The following is a 17,253-nucleotide window of genomic DNA, read 5'->3' on the forward strand; positions in this document are numbered from 1 at the left end:
TCAAAATGGATTAAAGACCTAAATGTAAGGCCAGACACTCTAAAACTCTTACTGGAAAACATAAGCAGAACACTCTATGACAGAAATCACAGCAAGGTCCTTTTTAACCCACCTCCTAGAGAAATGGGAATAAAAACAAAAATAAACAAACGGGACCTAATGAAACTTAAAAGCTTTTGCACAGCAAAGGAAACCATAAACAAGATGAAAAGACAACACTCAGAATGGGAGAAAATATTTGCAAATGAAGCAACTGACAGAGGATTAATCTCCAAAATATACAAGCAGCTCATGCAGCTCAATATCAAAAAAAACAAACAACCCAATCCAAAAATGGGCAGAAGACCTAAACAGACATTTCTCCAAAGAAGATATACAGATTGCCAACAAACACATGAAAGAATGCTCAACATCACTAATCATTAGAGAAATGCAAATCAAAAGTACAATGACGTATCACTTCACACCGGTCAGAATGGCCATCATTAAAAAAATCTACAAACAATAAATGCTGGAGAGGGTGTGGAGAAAAGAGAACACTCTTGCACTGTTGGTGGGAATGTAAATTGACACAGTCACTATGGAGAACAGTATGGAGTTTCCTTAAAAAACTAAATATAGAACTATAATATGACCCAGCAATCCCACTACTGGGCATACATCCTGAGAATACCATAATTCAAGAAGAGTCATGTACCACAATGTTCATTGCAGTTCTATTTACAATAGCCCGGACATGCAAGCAACCTAAGTGTCCATCAACAGATGAATGGATAAAGAAGATGTGGCACATATATACAATGGAATATTAGCCATAAAAAGGAACAAAACTGAGTTGTTTGTAGTGAGGTGGATGAACGAGTCTTTCATACAGAGTGAAGTAATTCAGAAAGAGAAAACAAATACTGTATTTTAACACATATATATGGAATCTAAAAAAAAAAAAAAAGGTGCTGAAGAACCTAGGGGCAGGACAGGAATAAAGATACAGACGTAGAGAATGGACTTGAGGACATGGGGAGGGGGAAGGGTAAGCTGGGACGAAGTGAGAGAGCTGCATGGACATATATACACTACCAAATGTAAAATAGATACCTAGTGGGAAGCAGCCACATAGCACAGGGAGATCATCTCGGTGCTTTGTGACCACCTAGAGGGGTGGATAGGGAGGGTGGGAGGGATGCGCAAGAGGGAGGGGATATAGGGATGTATGTTTATGTATAGCTGATTCCCTTTGTTATACAACAGCAACTAACAAAACAATGTAAAGCAATTACACTCCAATAAAGATGTTAAAAATAACTGAGGTGAACACAAACAACTGATGGCAATATGACCAAGTGGGTAGAGCACCTGTGAGAAAAGCTGGAGAGAAACCAATGCAGGAGGCTGAGTGGGGGCAGATTTTGATAGAGCAAGGATTTTCTAAGTGGTATTTATTTAGGGAAGGGGCAAATATATGGAAGAGTTTGCCAAGACAAAATTGACAATATAGAGGGCACAGTGAGAGAGGGGATTATTGGAGCCCATGAATACATTATGCACACATTTTCATGTCTGTCAATTTAGGTCCACACTTAACCATCTTCAATGGCTGCATAGATTTCAATTATGGATATACGGTGGAACTTCAATCTCCTATCACTGGACTATCTGTTCTTATGCGGAAAAAACTCACAAACGTGTATAAAAGTAACTACATAAAACCATACTTGGCAGTCTTCTTTTCAAACTTATTTGATTATTTCCTGAGACTTTCTAAAGGGAAATTACTAGGTTAAAGTATGCATTTATCTAATAGTTTTGCTATATATTTCTATGTTGGTCCGAAAAATGGACACTCCTACTATTGGAGTCTGAAAATAGCAAATGTTAAACACTAGTCATTTGGGATTATTCATTCTTTTTATTGTCTATCATTATTTATTTCCTACTTTTTCATTTTAATAGTCACTTATTCCAGAAAATTGAATTCATCTTTAAGGTTTTCAAAGAAATTAGCTGATATAGTTAACTTGTATTTTTTATCTCCTCTGCAATTGTGATTTTTATCTACTTTCCATTGTTAATACTGTACAAGTATATACCTTCTATTTTAATTGGTTTTGCCGGATAGTGATTTATCCGTTTTAGGTTTTTCTCATCAAAAACTACTTCTGTTTATTTATAGATTGTAGAGTTCTACTTTCTACTTCATTCATTTCTGGTTTTCCCTGTTTTAATCTCCTCTTCCTACTTTATTATACTTATTAGTGTTAATGTAGTTTTTAAAATGATTTTAAGGGGTTAAAAACTGTAGTTTTAGTTTTTTCTTTGACAAGTTAATGAACAAAAGAAAAAGAAACATTTATTCCTTTAAATTTCTAGTTTTATATAATTTCAAAGACTTTCAACCTGGGGCAATTTTTAGGTTTTTCACATCGTCTAATACATGTTCCACGTATTCCACATACATTATATAACCTATTTTGAAGGGTAAACATTTTTTACTTACATTTAATTATATTACTCCTTTATTTCCTCATTTTATTTCCAATCACTTAATGAAAGGAGAGAGAAAGACAATGACAGAGAAAGCAAAAGTAGTAAAAATTAACTTTGGGGAAAGTGAGTGAAGGATATATGAAAATTCTTTGTATCATACTTACTAATTTTGTGCCAATCTGAGATTAGGGCAAAACTTTAACATTTTTAAAAAGAAAAAAATATGATCAGCTAACTGGTGAATCCGAAAATCATTCTATTGCATGACTGCTCCATCAAATGCAGCAAATACACCTTGGAATCAAACGGTGACTTCAGAAACATTGTCTTTTTTTCATAATAACTAAGCACAAATAAAGATGTTTTCACCAAGAGAAAAGGAGCGTCTAATAATGTCAAGAAAACACTGCTTGGCATATTACTGAAATTTGGGGGAATTAAAGAAACATCAAAACATTTTTAGAAAAATACAACTGAAATTTTAGACAAGAAATGAGCTTAATCTTGATGAAGCAGGAAACCAAGAATCACCAAAAAATCAGCTGTGAAAATGTTCCTTTGTCAGCATTACTTTGAAGGTTCATTTACACCAACCCATAACGAGACTCTTGACATATCATTTGACTCTCGGTGAAATTCAAAGGTCCTATGGCAATAAATGCTATTTAAAAAAAAAAACAAAAGCAAAAAAAAAAAAAATGGTAATTTTCCAGGAAAAAAAATTTCTTTCTTCAATCCAAACTTTAGTGAACCCTTTTTTCCAGAGCCTCAACAAGTCTAACACATGAAGAAAAATCCTCAGAAAGGAAAATGTTTTGTTAGGATTTTTTTAAATAGCAGTTGGCTTTATGTATTTATGTAATGATTGTACATAAATGTGTATGTTTCCCTTCCTTATTTTTACACATCAATTTTGATTCTCTTATATTGTGGAATGAGTTTTCAGAAATAGCATTATATTTTGATTTGTAGTGTTCAATGATTTCCATGTTGGTATTACTCCCACTCTGGCCAGTTTCAAGGTACTACTCTTGAAATTCAGCTAACAAAGAGTTGGGAAGAGACGCTAACAACCTCGTACAAGCCAATTCCAGGGCACATCACTGCTTTCTTTCTGTGAGTTATGTCTAAGTACCTGTCACCAAAACTTTGGGGAAAGTGTACAACTATCCATGCCGATGCCTGCTGAGATAGGTCCTCTATTATTAATCCACAAAGGACCCTACTCTGTTTTCACTTGTTCTCTAACTCAAGGACTCTCCAAGTCTGTCTCTCAGCTAGCAGTAGTCCACTTGGACCCAAGAGAAATGTGCATTTACTCCCATTACTCATGGAGAAAAGGGAACTCTTAGCACCTGTGGCAGACCCATTCACCTAGACACATCCTGCAACCATTTCTGTTCAGTTGCCTGTGTGGCACATTGTGCTGCAAGGCAATTTGAGGATCAGCCATGACTTCAGATTCCCTGTGGGACATGAAGCACACGGAACTTCGCACCTGACTCCTCCAGCCTACCTGAGATTTCTGTCACCTCTCCACCCAAGGAGGGCTCCTTTAGCATAGATGCAAGGAGGGCAAGAAAGAAGGTTCTTCTCTCAGGGAGACTCAAACATCTAAAACTGATTTTCCTCCCAATTATTGTCTCACCAGACCAGAAATCTATACCCTTTATAGGAGTCATAGAAGTATTTTACAAATCATGCATTCTTCCACAATTTTTGACTACACCAAAGCCTGGGCATTTAATACTCCCTGGCTCTGGCAGAATAAATTATTTTTCTATTTTCTCAGCACCTTTCTTCATGAAGAAAGATATATCCCACTGAACAATGGGATAAAGTGCAAAAAGGACAAAAAATGCAAAGGAATTTAATGGAAATCTACTTATACATTTGTTCTAGAAGGATATTTGGCTTTGTTTAACAGAAGCTTTATTCATATGCATATGCTTTCTCCAGCAATTCAATTTCTAAACTTTTATCATGAAAAATAATTTTAAACGTACACAACATTTTAACTCTCAGAATGCCCATCACAGTCTTGTTTATCATTACAAAAAACTGCAAACATCATAATGAAAATCTAGTAACATGGTATAGATATACCAATGAAACATTATACAACTATTAAATGAGGTTATTGAAGGATATATTGTCACAAAAAGTTTCCTAATTCATGGTTTAGTGAAAAAATTAAAATATCTTTCTGAAAAAAATAACTGTCATATACATATATGTACGTTTAATAGTATTTATTATCCAAGTGATTGTATGATCAGTGATTTTTATTTCTTTATTATTGTTTATCAGCCTAATTTTTTTCTTAGAAATAACATTGGATAACTGGTGAAAGATTCTCTGTTACCAAATACCACTTGAACAGCACTTCAATCAAGAAAATATTTTCCAAGAAAAATACAGAGTATCGTATTTTTTGGTTATTGGGAAGAGACTAAGAGTCATTTCATTTTCATTATATTATATGTGTTCTATGGCTTTGAGAATAACATACAGTTTCACATATATTTCTTAATCCTCAAAACTACCCCTCCATGACATAGAGCAGTTATTTTATCCTTATTTCCATGTAGGAAAACTGGTCCTATGTGATGTGTAATGCTTTGCCCTCTGTCACTCAGCATGTAGGTTGTGAAATGAATTATATGCCTCCAGATTCAGTGCTCTTCCTACTACTGGGCTGGCCAAAAGTTCGTTTGGGTTTTTCCGTAACATTTTAATGGAAAAACCTGAACGAACTTTTTGGCCAGCCCAGTACATCATAGTGTTTCACAGAAAATTTGTTCATACAATATTTGAGAGGGCAGACAGCACAAAATAAATCTTATTATTTATAGGTGCTAGAAAAATTGCACAAACTCATTTTAATCAAAGGAATTACAACTGCATCCTTAAATAGAAGTTCAGGCTCATTAGTTTAAACAATTATTTATAAAGAAATATGTATACAAATACTTCTTAAAAATAAGAAAAGGCAACAAGAGGACTATATTCCAGCCTTAGGATAAGGCAGTTGTGTGTATTCCCTTGTTTATCAGCTTTACTTTATCAAGTATGCACTGTCAAGTTTGTGTCAGGTATACCTTCTCATATGATAAAACTAAAGCTTAAAAGTAAATAATCTATCCCAGGTTGTACAAATAGCAAATGGCAGAATCATGTCTGTGGGTCCAAAACCAAAGTCAATGCTCTTCACCAGTAGCTCACACCTATAGGAGCCAAGTAACAGTGTGAATCACCACAGTCATCTACAGGGCTCTGCAAGGGACATAGATTGAATAGTTATCCCAAACATTAGACAGAACATTTAAAGGAGATGCAATATCAACGAAATTTCTCAATCACTCAGATTCCCCTCAACAGAAAACCCAACCTTAGAGGAAGTTTGCTAAGTAAAATGCAAAAATTTTGACACATATAATGACCTCATTGTTCTATTTACGTTTTATAATAGTCTTCATGATAATCAAAAACCGTTCTGTTTATGACTAACAGCACGATAAGAAAAAAGGAAACGGAGCAATTACATAGATAGACTAAGTCAGCACACTGCTTTTGACTGAATTATATGGCAGTTTTACATAAAGCTGCTTTCAGGCACCTAAATTACGTAAGGAATTGTCGGCTGTTTCCCCCTCTGCCTCACTGCACATTGTTAAATGGCTACACAACTACTGTGTTATACTATTGCCCTAAAGACAGTCACAATTCTATCTTATAGATGAGTATATGACAGCCCTGAGTTCTACCTGTTCTAAAGATAGTATCTATAAATCTAGTATCTATAGAACAAGGGTTCTTATCCACAATTTAGAACTTTTTTTTTATTTTAAAAGATCTACTCATTTACTTCTAACTCATATGAAATATCAACAAATATAAGTTAAGGAGACTTGGAGAAAGCAAAGCAGTAAGATTTTTAGAATTTACTATAAATACAATTGATATAGCACTGATCTCATTTCATTTATTCATATATTTATTCAACAAAATGTATAGAATTCCTTACTTTATGACAGGCATTGGGTATAAGAGGACAGATAAGCCCCTACCTTCATGGGCCTTTTGTTCTACTGATATTCTTATCAGTAGCACCATAATCGATTTCCCCTTCACTAGAAAGGAATTTTCCTATCCTAGTGTATATAAAAGGACTTTAAAGATGGCTCTTCGTACTGCTGGTATGACAGCTACAGCAGTTTGACAGAAAATCGCCTCCAAGATCAGTTCTGTGTCTCCCCTCATCCTCAACACATATGTCTGTTTACTAATATAGCTTCAAAACATGTCACACCTGCAGCTCTCACTTGAAAGGAAACACATGAAAGCCTGGAGACTTGGTTCCTGGGGAAATCCAGCAAAGATGGAGCAAATCAAGGACATGCAAACTGCAGGGGACAAGATCAAGCTGTCAGGGTCCAGCTCACCTCACACATTTTCGTTTCTCCAGATACTGTTGTTCAGAGTCCTGCTTCTAGATATGTCTGTGCTTCTGGGAATACCACTATTAAATCATTTTTCACTTTTCCCATTTTCTTCTCTTCTATCAGCCTGAGTATGTATTCTAAAGCCATGGGACTGTATTTGTCAAAGAGATAAGCAACACTGGTGTTCAGAGGGAGAATGTGAGATTTCTTAAAGAAATAAAAAATGAATTGACGAAAGCTATTGTCATCATTCAAAAAAGAACTGATGAAGACCACCTATGGTCGGATCATTATTGGATCATATATACACATCCCCATGATGGGGAGGAACAAATTTAAGTTAGTTTTCTGCTGATCTAGCAATAATTTGTTATTTCAATACATTTGGGTTTATCTTTCAATATATGAACAGCTCAAGTGTGCCCTGACATGCTTAATTCTGCATTCTTCTAAACTTCTCAGACAGACATGTTTTCTCCACAACTTAGCTACTAGCAGCAGCAGCAGATGTCTGTACATCAAAGCAAAGCACAGGTCATGTAACTGATGAATCATGAAAAGTTTGCTTCGATTGTTTCAAAGACTCACTTATGTAAAAGTTACAGCCACTTAGATACCACTTAAGAAATTTGTAATGAAAGGTTAAACAAGCAGTTTAGACTTGACAGTTGACCACTAATGCACCGTGCCTCTAAAACTGCCCTTTTAAATCAACGTTTTCTTAATTTCATAAAGATTTGGGGGAGAACATCGCTTTAATAAGTCACATTTTACTACCTGGCTCAGTGAGAAATAATACACATGATGAAAACATTTTCTGCTCCAACTGTCTTCCTTAGAGTACTGGAAGAAATACTTCCCTTTGCACAGACTTAAGACTGTTTAAAATCTTTTATGTAGCTCCTGCTACATAAATCCAGTCAGATCTGCTCAGAAACTGAGTTATAGACTGCTTTTATTTCTTCTCAGTGATGAACAATTTGTTGATCCGTCTAAAATAATAGGCAACAATTTATTCAAGATTTAAAAATTCAAACACTTCATTTACTAACTGAAAAAAAAAAAAGCTTTTCATTCGTCATTCCTTTCCCTAAAAATTTCTAGCCTCTGCTTTTCTTCCCCCAGTATCTTTTACTGTAACTAAAGCTTTTATACTTTCCTTGAAAAAAAAAAAAATTAGTTGGGCTGCATTAGGACTAACTGAAACACCGAAAGGACATCATTTGGCAAGGAGATACACCTTAATTTCACATTTTCCTATACCTCATTAGTGTTCATGCTGCCAGCTTGCAGCTAGCCACAATCATGGAGGATACAGAATGCATGGAACAGGAAATCCACATACAAATCCCAAACCTTATTTTATCCAACACATTCAATCTTCTTATAATCTAACCTTTCACTGGAGAACCTGATAATTAGCTAAATTGGCTGAAGTTTCACTTCATCTCACTTCTGGCAGAAAAGAGACTAAAGTAAGTAGTGGCCAGGGTGTAAGCCAGAGTTTAGAACCAGGGGTTGTATCAAAGTGAACTGAAGTACAGAATTCAGCAATTAAGTCAACATGCCAGGAATTCTGAGAGCAGCAAGGCCAAAATAGATAGAACAAGAGAAGGACAGGATGCTGCTCCATCCATGGCTAAAAGTAGCCAACAGGAAGTGTTTCTTTTCAGGCCCAGATAACCTATGATGTCAGTTAAAGGCTACAGTCTCAGGTCCTAAGTACAGGGGATAAAGTACATCTGTGGTTGAGGAATGGAGCAAGAAACAGGAAGAGAGATGGGGAAAGCTCCCACAGAGTCACAAAATCTATCATTAAGTATCAATATTAGCCCAGCAAGGTCTGCCTAAATTCTGTATTGGGGGAAAAGAAACAAAACAGGAGAACCACGCATATGGAATCTTCCATAAACACCAATGAGTCTTACAGCCTTTTAAGCAAGAGCAGGTTGGGGTATGTTCCATCTTCCTTTCCATCTGGGTCCTTGCTATTTTCAGACAAGATTTCCTTTAAGTCCCAACGACACTGAGAGAGAGGGAATGCTCTAGGGCTGGACTTTTGGCATTCCAGACTCATCCTTGTCCAAGCCACAGGTGGATCCCCAAGTGGGGGTCATTTCTATGGTCTGAGCTCCAGGGCTGTGTCTTCTGTGGTCTCTTCCAGAGATGGTGACAAGTCAACAGTAATTATTGGTACAATCTGTATCCTAAAAGTAATTGAGGTCCTTACAATTTTTAAAACACTTAAAAAAAAATAAATCATATGCAAAATGAAAAACATGTATCAGGTAATCAAGGACTGGGGGTAATAAAACCAGCAGGTCTAATCTGAAACTATGGTAAATGTTTGAGCTTCCTGACAGCCAAGGTAAATGGGGGAAATACATTAAGAGGAGATTCCCTTAGGGAAGCCAGGTAGTCTATAACATGCTGATTTTTCCTCCTATTGGTGCATGATTTAGCTGTGAGGTCCATAAGTAAAAAGATCAACTCAAAGCTGTGTTGGATATAAAAAGAGAAGTAAATAACCAAAATTAATTATGTAACAAAGCAGAGGAATCAAGTCTAACAAGTAAACTGAGTGGTGAGGCATATGCTTGTAGTCTACTCTGCAGGTGGTTGCTAATTTTTGAGAATTCACTTGGGGAACCTCAACCAAAGAAGATGGATCATATGTCACATAGGCTGTTTCAGGTAAAGGTAGAGACAGGAGCCAGATAGAAAGGTAAGAACAATTCTGATAATCATGGCAAAATTTTAAAAGAAGCAGGAAAGAAGATAAAATTCTCAACATTTACAACAGTAGCAAATGCCATGTATCCAGTAGCATTTCAATGATCACAGATAGTAAATTCTGTATCACAAGGCTTTTATTTACTTTGAGGCAGTTTAAAGACATTCACATAGTGACAAATATTACCTTTGCTCTGAGGAAGCAAAAGTTCAGCACACAGGCTGTGTTCAGAATATTAGAAGGCCTATGAGTAGCTCTGAATACAGCTATATTTGGATCTATTCATTAACTTCGAATTTTAATACCCAACCAGAAGAGTTGGATGGCTTCCAAGTATTGCAATGAGAACCATGACAACCAAAATGCAGAATGCTTTACAGGAAGGAGTGTTTCTTCCTTTCAGATACACTCTTAAATCAGCAGTTGTTCACTGTAACAAGTATTTCTATATCAAGGGGAAAATTTTTACTTCCATTTTTTTCCAACAAGATAAATACTGTCCCAGAAATACTTAATAACTTCATTTATATGGTATAGGCTCACTTAATTAGATCTTAAGAATAATGGTCCAAGTCAAAATACTTATAAATATCTTTATTAAAATCATCTGATGAAAAATTGAAATATATAATATGTATATTTAAAACATGTATATATAAATAAAACAACAAAAAGTATTGGTTGTCATGCAGCTATCACTTCCCTTTTAATCTATGTTTTACAAAAAAAGGTACAAATACAAATGTATTTGTACATATTTCTGTAGTGATAGAAATAACGGAGAGAAATAATCAAGTAACCCTAATTTTAATATAATCTTTTTAGACATAATGTTATAGGAAATTTTAACCATAAAAGTTAAAAGAGAAGTTCTCATTTAAATATTTGGTTTGGTTTCAAAATTTATAAAAGCATATGTTTCTAAGTTTTTAAAATGTCAAATTTCTTCCAATTTGTAATTTATAAATAATCCATATTTTATATGCACTCTTTTTCAGTTCCCTCTTGTGCTATTAAGGAAAGGGAAAAAAACCCGCAGTTTAGACCAATAATCTTTCAATTTTTTTCCTTGAAATTGGAGACTACAGCTGCTTTTAAGGATTTTATGAACACTATAAATTCTATACCCAGATTATAGTTCCCCACGAACATTCAAATACACATAACCAACTTACATCTCTTTGTAATTTCAGGCAGTCCCTATTGTAATGAATGCCAGAATCCAGGTTAAGAACCTCTGGCCTTGTAATTTTATCATTTTCTTTCTCCTTTTCTGTTCTTCCCTTTCCATTTTGCTTATTTGTTTTTAAAGACAACAAATACCTGAAATCTAAATTTAAATCTGTAGTCTAGAATTTGCTTCAAAAGTCTACTAAACATTATCTAGCCACAAATGGAGGAGTATTGTCTTTGAAATATTTATTCTCCTGCTATCTTCCTTTCGTTTCCTGTACTTTCCTATGTAACAGGCTCTGTCCCTCATTGCTTCTGGGTGGAGACACACAACTGGCAAGGAAAAAAGAGCAAAAGTTGCCTGCAAAAATTCTACACGTTTGTTTTCCTACAGTCCCAGCCTCAGAGAAATAAAAACTGATTTGAAAGAAGAAAGAGAAAGAGAGAACTTTTCCTCAAACTAAAGAAAGGTCAACTTCTCACCCCAAAGAATGTCAGAGAAACAGGTCTGAGGGTCCTGGACTTAGGCAGACCAAGGCCAATTCCCTGGGATTCCCTGGATAGTGCTCAAGAGACTTATGAAGACCTAAAAGGACTTTTTTTTTTTTTAATATTCTTTTCCAAATTAACTATACTTCAGTAAAAACAAACAAACAAACAAAAAAAAAAACTTAAAGGAATGCTTTAAGATCCATATAGCGTGACCAGATTACAGTATCAGGATGTCCCACCCCCACAGCTGACCTAAAGGGGAGCTGGCACAGACCACATCTCCATGAGAACCCATACAGACTGATAACTGATAACCACCAAATCACCCACGTACACTGTGGCACTACATAAAACCCCAGAATGCTAATATAAAAGATGTGGAAGGGAGGGCAAATCTTTAAGGCTAAAGGAAGTTCAAGTCCTCACCAGGGCAGCTGGATGGGGATTTCAATTCAAAAGTAAATTGACTTGGGGGGACCTTCAAGATGACGGAGGAATAAGACGTGGAGACCACCTTCCTCCCCACAAATACATCAGAAATACATCTACATGTGGAAAAACTCCTACAGAACACCTACTGAACGCTGGCAGAAGACCTCAAACCTCCCAAAAGGCAAGAAAATCCCCATGTACCTGGGTAGGGCAAAAGAAAAAAGAAAAAACAGGAACAAAAGAATAAGAACGGGACCTGCACCTTTGGGAGGGAGCTGTGAAGGAGGAAAGGTTTCCACACACTAGGAAGCCCCTTCACTGGCGGAGACTTGAGGAGGGGGTGGGGGGTAGTAAGCTTCAGAGCCACGGAGGAGAACGCAGCAACAGGGGCGCAGAGGGCAAAGCAGAGAGACTTCCGTACAGAGGATCAGTGCTGACCAGCACTCACCAGCCTGACAGGCTTCTCTGCTCACCTGCCGGAACGGGCGGGGGCTGGGAGCTGAGGCTAGGGCTTCAGAGATCAGATCCCAGGGAGAGGACAGGGGTTGGCTGTGTAAACACAGCCTGAAAGCAGCCTGAAGGGGGCTAGTGCACCACAGCTAGCCAGAAGGGAGTTGGGGGAAAAGTCTGGACCTGCCTAACAGGCAAGAAACCATTGTTTCAGGGTGCATGAGGAGAAGGGATTCCTTTTCTGTCTGCCCACAGAAGGCAGAGCATCGCCTAAATGAGCTCCAGAGATGGGAGGGAGGAAGCTGAGTCTATCAGCTAGGACACCAGAGACAGGCATGAAATGCTAATGATGCTACTGCAGCCGCCAAGAATCCTGTGTGCAAGCATAGGTCAACATCCACACCACACCACCTCCCAGGAACCTGTGTAGCCTGCCACTGCCAGGGTCCCTTGATGCAGGGACAACTTCCCAAAACACACGGCATGCCTCAGACTGTTGCAATGTCACGCTGACCTCTGCTGCTGCAGGCTTGCCCCACATTCCAGTTACAACTACTGTTCCGCTCCCTCCCAACAGCGTGAGTGATCCAGAGCCCCCTAATCAGCCACTGCTTTAACCCCCTCCTGTCTGGGTGGGAACAAAAGCCTGAGGGCAACCTACATGCAGAGGTGGGGCCAAAACCAAAGCTGAACCCCAGGAGCTGTGCGAACAAAGAAGAGAAAGGGAAATCTCTCCGTGCAGGCTCAAGAGCAGTGGATTAAATCCCCACAATCAACTTGATGTACCCTGCACCTGTGGAATACCTGAATAGACAACAAATCAACCCAAAAGTGAGGTGGTGGACTTTGGGAGCAACTGTAGACTTGGGGTTTGCTGTCTGCGACTGACTTGTTTCAAATTTTTATGTTTATCTTAGTATAGCCTTTAGCACTTCTTATCACTGGTAGATTTATTTATTGGTTTGGTTGCTCTCTTTTTTTCAGTAAAATAATAATTTAAAATAATTAATATTTTTATTTTTTATTTTAATTATTTTATTTATTTTTTCTTTCTTTTTTCTCCCTTTTCTTCTGAGCCATGTGGCCAGAGACTTGGTGCTGTGGCCTGGTGTCGAGCCAGGGCCTCTGAGGTGAGAGAGATGAGTTCAGGACACTGGACAACCAGAGACAGCCAAGCCCCACATAATATCAATAGGTGAGAGCTCTCCCAGAGAATTCCATCTCAACACTAAGACCCAGCTCCAACCAATGGCCAACAAGCTCCAGTGCTGGATGCCCCATGCCAAACAAAAAGCAAGACAGGAACACAACCCCACCCATTAACAGAGAGGCTGCCTAAAATCATAAGGTCACAGACACCCCAAAACACACCACCGGACACAGCCCAGCTCACCAGAAAGACAAGATCCATCCCCAACCACCAGAACATAGGCACCAGCCTCCTCCACCAGGAAGCCTACACAAGCCACTGAACCAAACTTAGCCAATGGGGTCAGACACCAAAAACAACAGGAACTACGAACCTGCAGCCTGCGAAGAAGAGACCCCAAACACAGGAAGTTAAGCAAAATGAGAAGAGAGAAACACACAGCAGGTGAAGGAGCAAGGTAAAACCCACCAGGCAAAAACAAATGAATAGGAAATAACAGTCTACCTGAAAAAGAATTCAGAGTGATGATAGTAAAGATAATCCAAAATCTTGGGAATAAAAGAGAGGAAATACAAGAAAATTTAACAAGTACCTAGAAAAACTAAACAGCAGCAAGCAATGATGAACAACACAATAAATGAAATTAAAAATACTCCAGAAGGAATCAATAGCAGAATAACTGAGGCAGAAGAATGGAAAAGTGACCTGGAAGATAAAATAGTGGAAATAACTACCACACAGCCGAATAGAGAAAAAAGAATGAAAAGAACTGAGGACAATCTCAGAGACCTCTGGGACATTAAATGCACCAACGTTCAAATATTAGGGGTCCCAGAAGAAGAGAAAAAGACAGGGACTGAGAAAATATGTAAAGAGATTATAGTTGAAAACTTCATTAATATGGGAAAGGAACAGTCAATCAAGTGCAGGAGGTGCAGAGAGTCCCATACAGGATAAACCCAAGGAGAAACATGCCAAGAAACATATCAAACTATCAAAAATTAAATACAAAAAAAATATTTAAAACAGCAAGGGAAAAACAACAAATGATATACAACAGAATTCCCATAAGGTTGATAGATGATCTTTCAGAAGTCTGCAAACCAGAAGAGAGGCAGGACATATTTAAAGTGATGAAAGGGAAAAACCTACAGCCAAGATTACTCTACCAGAACAGATCTCATTCAGATTCAACAGAAAAATTAAAAACTTTACAGACAAGCAAAAGCTAAAACAACTCAGCACCACCAAACCAACTTTACAACAAATCCATATATAGGCCATATATGACAAACCCACAGCAAACATCATTCTCAATGGTGAAAAACTGAAACCATTTTCTCTAAGATCAGAAACAACACAAGGATGTTCACTCTGGCCACTATTATTCAACATAGTTTGGGCAGTCCTAGCCATGGCAATCAGAGAAGAAAAAGAAAAGGAATACAAATTGGAAAACAAAATCAGTCACTGTTTGCAAATGACATGATACTATACATAGAGAATCCTAAAGACACAACCAGAAAACGACTAGAGCTAATCAATGAATTTGGTAAAGTTGCAGGATACAAAACTAATGCACAGAAATCTCTTGCATTCCTATACACTAACAATGAAATATCAGAAAAAGAAATCAAGGAAACAATCCCATTCACCACTGCAAGAAAAAGATTAAAATATCTAGGAATAAACCTACCTAACGAGGTAAAAGACCTGTACTCAGAAAACTATAATACACTGATGAAAGAAATCAAAGATGACACAGATGGAGAGATATACCAAGCTCTAATACTGGAAGAATTAATTTTGTGAAAATGACTATACTACCCAAAGCAATCTACAGATTCAATGCAATCCCTATCAAATTACCACTGGCATTTTTCACAGAACTAGAACAAAAAATCTTAAGATTTGTATGGAAACACAAAAGACACCGAATAGCCAAAGCAGTCTTGAGGGAAAAAAACGGAGCTGGAGGAATCAGACTCCCTGACTTCAGACTATACTACAAAGCTACAGTAATCAAGACAATATAGTAGTGACACAAAAACAGAAATACAGATCAATGGAACAGGATAGAAAGCCCAGATGTAAACCCACACACCTATGGTCAAGTAATCAATGACAAAGGAGGCAAGGATATACGATGGAGAAAAGACAGTCTCTTCAATAAGTGGTGCTGGGAAAATTGGACAGCTACATGTAAAAGAATGAAATTAGAACACTCCCTTATACCATACACAAAAATAAACTCAAAATGGATTAGAGACCTAAATATAAGACTGGAGACTATAAAACTCTTAGAGGAAAACATAGGAAGAGCACTCTTTGACTTAAATCACAGCAAGATCTTTTTTGATCCACATCCTAGTGTAATGAAAATAAATAAATGGGACCTAATGAAACTTAAAAGCTTTTGCAAAGCAAAGGAAAGTACAAACAAAAAGACAACCGTCAGAATGGGAGAAAATATTTGCAAATGAATCAATGGGCAAAAGATTAATCTCCAAAATATATAAACAGCTCATGCAGCTCAATATTAAAAAAAAATCCAATCAAAATATGGGCATAAGACCTAAACAGACACTTCTTCAAAGAAGACATAGATATCGCCAAGTAGCACCTACAATCTGTTCAACATCACTAACTGTAAGAGAAATGAAAATCAAAACTATAATGAGGTAACACCTCACACCAGTTAGAACAGGCATTATCAGAAAATCTACAAACAACAAATGCTGGAGAGGGTGTGGAGGAGAGGGAACCCTCTTGCCCTGTTGGTGGGAATATAAATTGATACAGCCACTATGAAGAACAGTATGGAGGGTCCTTAAAAATCTAAAAATAGAATTACCATATGACCTAGCAATCCCACTACTGGGCATATACCCAAAGAAAACCAAAATTCAAAAACACATGCACTCCAATGTTCATTGCAGCACTATTTACAACAGCCAGGTCATGGAAGCAACCTAAATGCCCATCAACAGAAAATGTATAAAGAAGATATGGTACATATATACAATGGAATATTACTCAGCCATAAAAAGGAACGAATTGGGTCTTTTGTAGAGATGTGGATGGATCTAGACACTGTCATACAGAGTGAAGTAAGTCAGAAAGAGAAAAACAAATATCATATATTAACGCATATATGTGGGACCTAGAAACATGATACAGATGGAAAGGTTTGCAGGGGAGAAATAGAAACACAGATGTAGAGAACAAACATATGGACACCAAGGGGGGAAAGTGGCCAGGGTGGTGTTGGTGGGATGAATTGGGATATTGGGATTGATATATATACACTAATATTTATAAAATAGATAACTAATAAGAACCTGAATAAAAAATAAATAAAATTCAAAAAATAACAAAAAACATTACATAAATGAGCTCTTTAAAAAGGAACAATTAAACCAAAAGTTAGCAGAAGGAAAGAAAGCATAAAGATCAGATCAGAAATAAATGAAAAAAAAATGAAGGAAACAATAGCAAAGATCAATAAAACTAAAAGCTGGTTCTTTGAGAAGATAAACAAAATTGATAAACCATTAGCCAGAATCATCAAGAAAAAAAGGGAGAAGACTCAAATCAATAGAATTAGAAATGAAAAAGGAGAAGTAACAATTGACACTGCAGAAATACAAAGGATCATGACAGATTACTACAAGCAACTGTATGCCAATAAAGTGGACAACCCGGAAGAAATGGACAAATTCTTAGAGAAGCGCAATATTCCAAGACTGAACCAGGAAGAAATAGAAAATATAAGCAGACCAATCACAAGCACTGAAATTTAAAGTGTGATTATAAACCTTCCAACAAACAAAAGCCCAGGACCCGAGGGCTTCACGGGCGAATTCTATCAAACATTTAGAGAAGAGCTGATA

This window comes from Delphinus delphis, chromosome 3 (assembly GCF_949987515.2).
Source record: "Delphinus delphis chromosome 3, mDelDel1.2, whole genome shotgun sequence".
Classification (NCBI taxonomy): Eukaryota; Metazoa; Chordata; class Mammalia; order Artiodactyla; family Delphinidae; genus Delphinus; species Delphinus delphis.